Source organism: Myotis daubentonii, chromosome 14 (genome assembly GCF_963259705.1).
Source record: "Myotis daubentonii chromosome 14, mMyoDau2.1, whole genome shotgun sequence".
Lineage (NCBI taxonomy): Eukaryota > Metazoa > Chordata > Mammalia > Chiroptera > Vespertilionidae > Myotis > Myotis daubentonii.
In genome coordinates, this window is record NC_081853.1 from 18253593 (window position 1) to 18265879 (window position 12287).

The 12287-nt window shown below is 50.3% G+C and overlaps 1 protein-coding gene across 3 annotated transcripts in view; it reads left to right on the forward strand.

Moving 5' to 3' along the window:
- The first annotated feature begins 156 nt into the window (after window positions 1–156).
- The window catches only part of CHDH (choline dehydrogenase), a 32351-nt gene continuing 20220 nt past the window's right edge, over window positions 157–12287 (forward strand). Inside the window, exons 1-2 of one of the 3 annotated variants that reach the window (XM_059663275.1) lie at window positions 157–299; window positions 5882–5948. The gene's annotated coding sequence lies outside the window, so the exon portion shown is untranslated. Of the gene's footprint in view, window positions 429–5445; window positions 5590–5881; window positions 5949–12287 lie in introns of those variants that run through there. The other 2 variants (XM_059663276.1, XM_059663274.1) reach the window with 2 other exon arrangements.

The following is a 12287-nucleotide window of genomic DNA, read 5'->3' on the forward strand; positions in this document are numbered from 1 at the left end:
ACCCCGCGCACACGTGCGTGCTGTGAGCCAGGTGCAGACTGCATTCCCGCCTCGGGCGGCGCGCGCCCGGCCCGCCCGAGCCAGCAGCCAGCAGCCAGCCTGGCGCTGCGTCCCCGCCCCGCTGCCCGAGCCCGCCGCCCGCGGTTCCGCTCCTGGCCTCGGAGAGCGCGCGGGGCGCCGGCAGTTAAAGTGCAGCGGGGCAGGGGCCGCCGCCGCCGCTCCTCTAGCTCAGCCTCTGCTCCTGATCCAGCTCCGCACAGCCCATTGCCCCGTCCAGGCACTGGGCCCAGCTGCCCAGGGTGAGTAGCAGCAGGGTTCGAGCCCCGACCGCCGCCGACCCAGCCCACAACGGCGCCGTCCGCGCTCAGGTCCCCTCCGCCCCGCACGGCCCTGGCCGCAGCCTCAGCCGGCGGCCGGAGGTTTGGTGAGTCAGGAAGACCCCGGCTGGGCGCTGAGAGTGGGACCCCACTTTATGCAAAGGCGAACCCCCTGGAGCAAAAGGGGTGGGACAAGTCTTACTGAATTCTTCCTGGAGCTAGTAGTTCCTGTTGCAGGAACTAAGTTCTATGTTATTTAGGGTAACAGAAATCCTCCCTTCCCCCCAGGTTTTTCTGTTAAATGTAGATTTCCTCAAAATGAGGGCTGGCACTAACACTTGGATCTCCCAAGGCTGTTTTTGCTGTGGTCCTACTGTGTGCCAGGTATGGCCCACCTGCGGGGTTCTGCTTTGGGTCTGCATGGAGTGGGCCCAGCCTCAAGGTCAGGTGGGGTCTCTGACATGCATATATGAGGGTTCGGGGTCACATTTCTAGAGTATTGATCTAGTTTGCAACTTTGGTTCTCCAGTTTCACTGCCCAGGATTCTCAGCATTGCCTTAAATGCAAATCCGGTCCTTTCTCAGTGATTCTTACCAGACCCTCAGATGGGGCAGGGTCTGAGATCTGCGTTTAACAAGCCCTCCCTGGTAAATCTGACACAGGTGGTGGGGGACTGTTTTTTTGAGACATACTGGTTTAGGGGAAGGTTAACAAAAATCAGCTGGGCTAACAGTAGATCACAGGGCTTGGAATTCTGCTTCAGCCCTCTCTGTTTGCAAAGGACAAGGTTGGGGTGACCAATCAAGAGCACGTAAACTTGTAACCCAAGTTAGCTTCATTCTACAGATGAGGAGACTCAGGGAGGGATGTGGGTCCTATGGATGGAATTGGTGAGAGGTTGACTTAGTCAAGCAGCTGTTTTAGCTGCAGTCCTACTGTGTGCCAGGCCTGGCCTCCTGCCAGGTTCAGATTTGGGCCTGCATAGAGTGGGCCAAGCCTCAAGACCACCTGGGGGTGGGTTCTGGCATGCATACATACGGGGTTCTACGTGACATTTCCAGTTCCTGACCAAGGAGAGTGGTTCGGGTGAGGTTGCCTCACCCTTGCCTGGGGCTGGGTGACCCTGGACACCTTGCCCAACCTCTGTGAGTTGCTTTAAGCCCTGTGGTTCCTGATATCATGTCCAGCTCTAATAGCTGTCTTCTTAGCAGGATGCCAGTACTGGGTGCAAAGGTGAACACCACATGGGTGCAGGCTCATGGGCCGTCTTGGACTGAGGATGAGTGTGGCGAGAGTATGTTCAAGGGCATGTGCCTGCCCTGCTGTGAAAGTGCCTCGTCTGCCAGCTTGAGATCATGAACTTTGTCCCGTGGTGGCAAGGAGTCCCAGCAGAGGTTGAGGTGGTGGTCAGTATTCAGTTTTAGAAAGGCTGCCTGGGTGGCTGTACAGGTCAGTGGGAGGCCAGCCCCTCGGAGACCACAAGGAGGGAGCTGCTAACGAAACCCTTCACATAGCTCAATCCCTGCGGTGGGCCAGGCTGGAGCTGTGCTGGGTTTCAGCTGCGCCAAAGCAGGCCTTTCGGTGGGAACTTGGGACTGTTGAGTGCGAAGGCTTCGGGGACAACCGGGGGTGCAGAGGTCAAGCCTGGAGACAGGATCTGTGAGGCAGACATTTCTAGGGGGTGCTAGAGAGGGGAGGAGAATAGGGCCCTGGGGGAGGAGAGCTTTGCGGTGAGGCTAGGGGGGACTGCATCAGGAGTGAGGAGGCAGCTCAAGGGACAGTGGGGCAGAGGTCACACAGGGAGGAGGTGAGACCTCCTGACCCACAGTAGCCCTGCCTTCTGTGGTTGCATCTGATCTCAGGGGCCCCCTGGCCTACATCACTGGCAGTTAGATGTGGCTTTGTCTAGAGGGGGTGAGAGGGGCATGGGAGTAAGTGGGTTCAGATATGGGACTATGGGGGTGGCTTTTTTTTTTTAAGCTACTGGAGAGGCTGAGGTTCTTCAGGGGAAGAAACTGCTGGGCAAAGGAGAGGGGGAAGGTGAGGTGAAGTAGAGGTCTCTGAGCATGTGGGTAGGAGGGGAAGAAGGGATGCTGGGCATTGGTGTGGGACACAGACTGAGTCCCCCCATCCACTGCCCTGGGTCCAGGCTTGGGGTGCAGGCACAGAGGCATGACACTGTTGTGAGCCTGGCCCTCAGTAGGATGGCAGTGATGCCCGTGCTCTGCAGACAGGATGGCAGGGTGCGGGCCCAGAGGTGAGCCCGGCAGCCACACCTGGTGTTCTCTGTGGGCAAACAAGGTGTGCCTGCCTGTCCTCTCAGGGGGTGCCACGCTGCTCTGAAGGCCATTGAGAAAAGTGTACCTCCGTGAGAGGCCCTTATTGATAAAGGTGCAGTGTCTGAGAAGGCCTGTGGGAGGGACACCATTTGCTTGAATGCCTAAGCCAGTGGTTCTCAACCTTCTGGCCCTTTAAACACAGTTCCTCATGTTGTGACCCAACCATAAAATTATTTTCGTTGCTACTTCATAACTGTAATGTTGCTACTGTTATGAATCATAATGTAAATATCTGGTATGCAGGATGGTCTTAAGCGACCCCTGTAAAAGGGTCGTTCGACCGCCAAAGGGGTTGCGACCCACAGGTTGTTGGGCACCCGCTGAGCCTAAGCCCAGGATTGTGGAGGCTTTATACACTGGAGGCAGGGCCACTGCGGGTCAGGAGGTGTCAGCCTCTCTCTCTCTGTGACCTCGGGCGAGGCTCTCCCCTTCTCAGAGCCTCACTTTCCTGTTCTGTAAAATCAGCAGGTGAGAGTGTGTTGGCAGTGGCTAAATGAGGTGACTCAAGTCTGAGGATGTGACCTTTGGAAATACTCTGACCTACCTTCCCCCTTGGGTCATGAATTCTGCCAGGTCTGGTGTCTGAAAGAGCCACCGTGCAGTGTGCCTTCATGCGGGTATCGTAGGCACTCCTTAAATGCTTGATGCATGAGTGAATGCCTGCCTTCCTCCAAGGCCAGCACCCAAGCCTACCCAACTGGGAGAGCTGGTTTGGGCTTGTTCCTCTTCCTCCTCAGGTGGGTGAAGGTCAGGGCCTCTGCTGGAGCTGGAGGACCATTCTGTCCAGTACCCGTGGCCCCTGACCCCAGACCCTCTGGGGCAGGCTCTGGGTCACAGCTAGGGGTCGAGATGGCAGGGTTCCTCATCCCCTGGCTGAGCTACTCACTCACCCGCTGCAGCCTTCAGCGAGGCTCTTGGTGTCTTGGAGCCTCAGTTATTCTCATCCATAAATGGGGTTGACACCAGCCCTGCTGGACTGGCAAGGCTGTTAGGTGACTCTGAAGAGATGGGAGGAAAGTTGAAAGATTTAAAGGTGCTGCGTAAATTTAGGGGCAGGGGAGGCAGGACAGGAAAGAACAAGTTAATGTGTCTATGATCCAAACAGGGAAATTCCTTTGGACCTGGTGCAAGGACACTCTCAGGTTCTGTCACTGTTATCAGACCTTTGTATCTCCGCTGGAGCCATCCTGGGAGAGCAGGGCCATTAGGGTTGTTGACATGTCCCAGGCCCTGCCTCCGCCCTCACAGGTGGAATTTTCCACTTGGTTCCTTTTGCAAATATTAATCAAGATCCTGCCAGTTAACAGTGGACTCATTGTCTTGTGAAGAGCAAGCCGTTTCTGGCGAATACTGGCTGCCTTCCAGGGCCCTGGCACCTGCCCAAGCTGGGATAGGGGCCGTTGGGAGCGCGCTGCCCCCAGTTCTCCCCCCACCCACGTTCTGCTCCAGCTGGTTGAGCTCCACAGAGTCAGCAGTCCTGCCTGCTTTGAGTCAGGGACCCTGAAGCCACACGGAGGACTTGCCCTGCAAACATTTTCTCTGCTCCTGAAAGGAGGGGCTGGCCCAGGAGCACACACAGGCGCAGGCCACAGGCTTAACTCCACCTTAATACCACTGCTCCTCCTGAAACCCTGTGAAGTCCCAACCCAAGTTACCTGCATTGATTTTCACGTGTGTCGTCGAGGTCTCAAATCAAGTACAAAACGCAGAGGGGGCGGCTACTATTGCTCTCTCAAAGCCCCATCTGTACGTGGAGATGAAATTGGTCTCACGGGGCTAAAGGGGGGAATCTCTCGAGACTTCAGGGGGTGGAACAGGGAGTACCCTATTGGGCACATGTAGCAGAGTTAGTGATCTATTTTTTGATTGGCAATACTTTAATTCATCTGTTATTCGTAATATTGTTGGGCATAGTTGCAGCATCACCGCCCGCATTTTATGAAGGAAGTCGAGTAGCACGTATTTGTGGTGTGCACTTTTCATTCTAACAAAGCTATGAAATGGGTGGCTCTGTTCCCATTTGATAGATGAGGAAACTGAGGCCCAGAGTTGCTAAACCGTTAATGGTGGCAGGGTTAGGACTGCAGCCCAAAGGATCTTGACCACCAGTCCCTTTCACTTTTTTTTTAAAGTAGTGGAACTTGAACAAGGAGCCCCAATATATAAAGCACATGCAGGCGATGGCTGCAGATCAGTGTGCTTATAAGTTCCCATCTGTGATTTTTTTCAAGTCCTAGTCAGAGCAGTGATCCTGTTATCATGAGCACACTCTTGAAACCAGGGTGCTGGTTGGCGTCTTACACGAGCCCCGGTGCCTGACTGATTTCTGCACTTTAGTTCAGTGAGAGAGTAATTTGTAGTTGGCACAAGGAAGTAGTGGAGGTTTTAAGCAGCTCACTTTGCAGTCTTAGAGCCTGCGGCAGTGAAAGCCCACCAAAGTGTGTGGAAGTTGCCTGGCTAGCTCGCATCTCGCCGCTGCACCAGTAACTTTTTTATTTATTATTATTGTTATTCTTAATCCTCACCCAAGGATATTTTTTCCATTGATTTTTAGAGAGCGGGGGGAAAGAGGGAGGAAGGGGGAAAGAGAGAAAGAGAGAAACATTGATGTGAGAGAGACACATCGATTCATTGCCTCCCTCATGCGCCCTGACTGGGACAGGATTGAACTTGTCACAATCCTGGTACGTGGCCTTGACCAGGAATTGAACCTGCCTTGTACAGGTCAATGCTCTATCCACTGAGCACACTGGCCAGGGCTGTGCCAGTGGTTTATAGAGGAAAGTGTGGGCGTTGCCCACTAGGCTGCTCCCTGAGGAAAATCCAGTGGGCTCTGCAGCGTCTAGTCAGTGCTGGGTTCATAGGCAGACTGCCGTCCCAGCCGTGGGAAGGGAGGATTTGACCTGGGATCTTCGGCAGGACACCTGAGCAGGTGGGTTTGGTTTCTAGGGGGTTCATGTCCAGTCCACAGCAGTGCTTCCCAAACTCTGTGCTGAAGGACCAGTCATTTGTTAGGTTTTTAAATTTTAATCTCTTACAGGCCGTTTAAAAAATGCAGTAGAAGTTGTTATAATAAAAACGTAGACACATAAAATTTAAGCCCATTTTCTTTTTTTTAAAAGCCCATTGTCTTATAAGATTCAACAGACACAAAGCCACTGTGTGTCAAGTTCCTGCAAAAGTTTCTGAACTCTGACTTTCGATTCTGTACTTATCTTTCACAGACGATCAAAAACAGCACGCAGGCTGCACTGGCCACAGAGCCCGGATCCTGTCACATCTGGGTACAAGGTGGGTGCTTTTCAATTGAGATTTTGAAAACTGTTGGGAAGGGTCCTTGAGGAAGCTGGTAGCAAGCTTTTGCAGAACCCTAAACTTCTGTAGAATGGTTTGAATTCCTCAACCTGGCCCTGGCTCTCACCTGGGGGGTCCTCCCGCCCTAGTTCCTTTCCCTCCCTCCTTTAGTACGGATGTTTGAGATTTAAAATAGACAAAAAAACCTTTATGTTATGGAAAACTTGAAACATGTACAAAACTAGCCAGGAAAGATGATCGAACTCTATATTCTCATCACCTCATGGGCCATCCTGTTTTGTCACCTTCCCCGATCCTTGGGGTTATTTTAAACCAAATTCCAAATATCCTTTCTCTTTTTGTCAAATTTTCAGTTTGTGTTTCTGAAAGAGTTGTGCTAAAACAACACTTGTCACATCTGACACACAAGCAATGATTTCTTAACATCCTCACACTCCCAGGTTCTAAATAAGATGCACACATTCTTTCGTAATCTATAGATTGCCATCCATCTCTGTCTGTCTGGTTTACTTTTCACTTAAATTTGTTGTTCAGGAAATGAGTGGAGTTTCCCGTAGCCTGGATCCTGTTGATGGGGTCCCTGGGCGTTCTTTCACATGTTCCTCTGACCTTTGTCCTCTGATTTGGTGGGTGGATTTAGAGGTGTGAGCAGATTCGGGTTTGAATTTTTTGGCAAGGATATTGTATAGGCCTTCTCCCATTCAGACCTGTCTCGACTTGAAGTTGTTTGTTTTGTTAACTGTCTCCTGTGTGTAACGTTACTTTGGTGAGGTCCAAGCCGATCTTCCGGGGGTTCTGGATGCCCCTCGGCCCGAGATCACCCAGCTGCTGTGTGGAGAGCAGATTGCGAGGTGACACGGGAAGGGGTTGTGATTGCAGGGACACTGCTAAGATGCCACCGGAAGGGCTCCAGCAGGGGATGCCTGGGATGGTGGAGCCTGATCGAGGCAGGGGTGCATGGGGTGGGCAGAAGGGGGCAGATTCAACAGAACTGGCCCCACCCCTCTTACGAGAAGTCACTGCCTCTCTGTGCCTTGGTTTCCATGCTCGCCTCCACTCCTGAAGTGAGCAATGTATTTTTATATGCCAGTCACATAACAAGCATTTATTGAGTACCTGTCATGTGCCTGGCCCTGGGAGCTGTGAGCGCCTTCCACTGCTGACTGTAAGTGAACAGATAATAGTTGCAGCTCTGTGTACAGGTCCTGCCAGGCGGAAATCTTGGTAACTCTTGGCCACTAGGCCACCAGGCTTCTGGTGATCTCTGGGTTCCACACTGTGCCTGGCCCATAGGCATAGGGACAGGTGTGAAGGCCAAGTACCTCCAGGGACAGCGCCAGCCTCAGGGCACTAAGGACCTCAGTGCTCCTGAGAAGCGGAGCTTTGTGTTAGGGTCTGCTAACTGGGTCCTTTCTGTGGATGGTCCCACTTTCTACTGTGCCATACCTGCTGGTGGACAGTCAGGTTTTCATCATTGGTGCCAGCTTAAAAGCTCAGGACAGAGCCCTGTGCTTGCTTTGTCACAGAGGTGTGGAGCTCTCGTTTGGTTAAATTCCTAAAAGTGGGATTGCTGAGACAAAGTGCTGCCCCTTTAAAATCCTGATGCATCCATTGCCTTCCGGAAGGTTTCACCTGCTTCCTAGCTGTGCCCAAAGCAGAATCACTGTTGTGGGCCTCGCCGCAGCTGAGCTCAAAGGCTGAAGCAGGTCTGGCTGAGACTGCTCCACCCCTCTCCAGGGTTCTGTCCTCTCTTCTTGGGTGACCCACAAAAGCCAGGACTTCAGTGACTCAAAGGAGCTAACCCCAACTGCACTGTCCCAAAGCTAAAAATGAACCACACACACACAGATACAGGTGTGGGCAACACACACACACGCATGCCAAGAAGTTGGAAGAACCCTATTTAAAGGGTAGTTTCAGAAAGTTGTCAGCTCCCCAGCTGTGTGACTGCAAGCAGGCTGTGTCCCAAGTACAGGTGTTCCTGAGATGGTGGGTAAGCGTTTTATTCTGGTTGCAAATCTTTTGCATTTGAGGCCACCAAAATTATCGGACTTGTGGGATGGGTCACAAGCTCAGAATTACATGGAACTCTGTCTTGTCGTGCATGAAACCCTGACCATGAAATTTGGCAAATTTTTCAATACAAGTCTTCACCTACTGATGTGAGAATTTGAAATGAGAATTGTTAGTTGCCACAAAGTGCTATGGTGATGAAATCCATTAGCCATAGTCAGTAGGGCGTGGTGGCCCCTATGTTTGTTACCCCTCAGTTTATGTCACCTCTGCACTTGACTCATCTGCTGTGTTCACCACTGCCCTTGAGGGCAGTGGCCTTCAGTTGACCAAAGTCTTACTTCCCCGACAAAAGTGCCACAGGGACTGCGTGCCCAGCTCCAAGCTGACCAGCCGGTAGAAGGTGTGGCTCGGGGGAGCTGCCCTGTCCCTGGGAAGATGAGTGTGGCCTGAGGGTCTTCTCTCCTTGACTGGGAGGCAGGGCAGGTGGTAGTCTCCTCTCCCCCATGCACGAAGCAACAGAAATGGAGAGACAGCACCCAGGTTGGTCAGGGGCACAGGCTCCTAGAGTCAAAAGGGAGCCTTGGATGCCACCTCACTTACTTCAGCCTCCATTCATGGTAGGACTCCCATTTCTCTCTCACACTCACACACACACACACACACACACACACACACACACACACACACACACACTCTCTCTCTCTCTCTCTCTCTCTCTCTCTCTCTCTCTCTCCCCCTCTCTCCCTCTCTCCCTCTCTCTCTCTCTCTCTCACTCACTCACTCACTCACTCACTCACTCACTCAAATGAACACACATGCTTTCCTATCTTTCTCTGGTCCCATACGTCCTACCCCACCCCACCCCTCACTTTCCACACAGCCAATGCCAGGGGGCTCCTTCCCTGCTCAGGAAAATGGAAAGGGCTGTTTCCCTGCGTCTCCTGCCACCTCCGCTTCCCCACCCCCGTTGGTCAGTCTGCCCACCCACCCGGTATGGGAGCCTGAGGGAGCACTGCACTAGAGGTGAAGGGGTCCCTGTTCCCAAGGAAGTTCCTTTGGGTAGCAGCCCCCCTCCTCAGCCCCACCCATCCCCTTATTCCCACTGTGCACAGGGAGTATGTGTAGATCCTGCCACGTCTCAACACTGTGGGCCCAGTGCTCCAGGAGCCTGAGGGACTCCTCAGTTCCCTCCAGCCCACGGCCTGGCTTCTGAAGGGCAGGGTGAGGCAGAATTTAGTTACTTTTTCAGGCTGAATTATATTCCGTGTCACCTGCTGATGGACATTTGCATTATTTCCACCTTTTAGCTATTTTGAATAGTGTTGCTAAAAAGATGAGTGTATAAGTATTTGTTTGAGTCCCTGCTTTCAGTTCTTTTGGGTATATACCTAGGACTGGAATTGCTGGATCCTATGGTAATTCTATGTTTAACTTTTTGAGGAACCAACATATTGTTTTCTTCAGTGTCTGTGCCATTTTACATTGCTATCAACAGTGAACAAGGGTTCCATTTTCTCTACTTCTTGTCAACACTTGTTATTTTCCGTTTTTTTTTTTTAAATTATAGCCATCCTAATGGGTGTGAGGCCATATCTCATTGTGGTTTTAACTTGTATTAGTGATGTTAAGCATATATTTATATGATTACTGGTCATTTGTATATCTTTGGAGAAATGTCTGTTCCAGTTACTGGCTCATTTTTGTGTTGAGTTGTTTGCTTTTTGTTGTTGAGTGGTAGGAGTTGTTTCTGTATTCTAGATATTAATCCCTTATCAGATATATGATTTGCAAATATTTTCTTCTATTCTTTGGGTTCTCATTTCACTCTCTGGATGAGGGCCTTTGATGCACAAATGTTTTTAATTTTGATGAAGTCCAATTTATCTGTTTTTTTTTCTTTTGTTGCCTGTGCTTTTGGATTTATTTATCCAATAAATCATCACCAAATTCAGTGTCATAAAGATTTTACCCTATGGCTGGGCCGGCATGGCCCAGTGGTTGAGTGTTGACCTATGAACCAGAGGTCACAGTTCAATTCCTGGTTAGGGCACATGCTCGGGTTACAGGCTCAATCCCCAGTGTGGGGCATGCAGGAAGCAGCTAATCAATGCTTCCCTCTCATCATTGATGTTTCTATCTCTTTCTCCCTCTCCCTTCCTCTCTGAAATCAATAAAAAATATTGATTTTACCCTATGTTTCCATATACGGGTTTTATCATTTTAGTTCTTACATTTAGATCTTTGATCTATTTTAATTTTTGTGTATGGCATAAGGTGAGAGTCCACATTTATGCTTTTGCATATGAATATCAGTTTTCCCAGCACCATTTGCTTAAAAGATTGTCTTTTTTCCATTGAATAGTCTTGGCACCCTCATAAAAAAATCTATTAATCATTGCCCTGGCCAGGTAGCTCAGTTGGTTAAGATACCTCCTGATATGCCAAGGTTTTGGGTTTGACCTCTAGTCAGGGCACATGAAAGAAGCAACCAATGAGTGCATAAATAAGTGGAACAACAAATAGGTCTCCCTCCCTCCCTCTCTCCTTCCCTCCCTTCTTTTCTCTTTCCCTTCCTTTCTCTCTCGCTCTCAAATCAATCAATAAAAAACATTTAAAAACAACTTATTAACCATCTATGCAAGGGTTTATTTCTGGGCCCTCTATTCCATTGGTCTGCATGTCTGTCCTTACGCCACCATCGTACTGTTTTGATTACTATTCCTGTGTAGTAAGTTTTGAAATCATGAAGTTGAGTCCTTCAGCTTTTTTTTTTTCCGAGACTGTTTTGGCTACTTGGAGTCCTTTCAGATTCCGTATGAATTTCAGAATGGGTTTCTCTTTCTGCAAAACAAATAAACAAACAAAAACACTGTTGGGATTGCTACATTGAATCTGTATAGTGCTTTGGGTAATAATGGCATTTTAACAATATTAAGTTTTCCAACCCATGAACATGGGATGTTTTTCCATTTCTTTATGTCTTCTTTAAATTCTGTCAGCTATGTTTTGTGTTCTCAGTGTCAAGTCTTTTAATTCATTGGTTAAATTTATTTCTAAGTATTTTATTCTTTCTGATGCTATTTTAAATGGAATCCCCCCTTAATTTCTTTCTTAGATTGTTCATTTTTAGTGTATAGAAATGTAGCTGATTTTTGTGTGTTGATTTTGTATCCTGCAACTTTGCTGCATTTGCTTATTAGCTATACCAGTTTTTAGTGTGTGTGCAATCTTTTAAGGTTTTCTAAATATCATGTCATTTACAAACAGATAATTTGACTTCTTTCTTTAAACTTTGTTTGTTTGTTAATCCTTACCCGAGGATATTTTTTCCATTGATTTTTAGAGAGAGTGGGAGGGAGGAGAGAGACAGAGAGAGAAACATCCATGTGAGAGAGACACATCGATTGGTTGCCTCCCACATGCACCTCGACCAGGTCCGGGGATTAAGCCTGCAACCGAGGTACGTGCCCTTGACCAGAATCAAACCCAGGACCCTTCAGTCTGCGGGCCGATGCTCTAACTACTGAGCAAAACCATCTAGGGCAGTGATGGTGAACCTATGATACGCGAACTCATTTTTTTGATTGATTTTTCTTTGTTAAATGGCATTTAATATCTATACTAATAAAAGAGAAAAATGGTAATTGGCGTACGACGATACCCTTTTCATTGGCTAATCAGGGCTATATGCAAATTAACTGCCAACTAAGATTGGCAGTTAACTGCCAACAAGATGGCGGTTAATTTGCATATGTAGGCACAATGCAGGGAGGCGAAAGGGAAAGCAGGAAGAAGCCCCCTGCCACTGACAGTGATTGGAAACCCAGGGAGGAGCTAAGAGCTGGGGGGCAGGGCAAAGGCAGCCCTGGGGCCGCCTTTGCCCTGCCCCCCAGCCATGATCAGAGAATCAGGCGCCTTTTCCGCCCTGGCCAGTGATAGCAGGAAGTAGGGGTGGAGCCAGTGATGGGAGCTGGGCACGGTCGAAGCTGGCAGTCCCAGGAGCTAGGGGTCCCTTGCCTGGGCCTAAAGCGAAGCCCATGATCGCGGGGCCGCTGCAGCTGTGGGTCCCCGCTGCCCTGGCCGGACGCCTCAGCCAGAGGCTTCCTGCAGGGGCAGGGGCGGAGCCCGTGCGATCGCGGCACCCCCCGCTGCCACTGCAGGTCCCCGTTGCCCGGGCGGACGCCTAGGCCAGAGGCGTCAGGCCTGGGCAAGGGGCCGATCCTGTGATTGGAGGGTGATGGGGGTCAACGCCTGAGGGCTTCCCAGTATGTGAGAGGGGGCAGGTTAGGCTGAGGGACA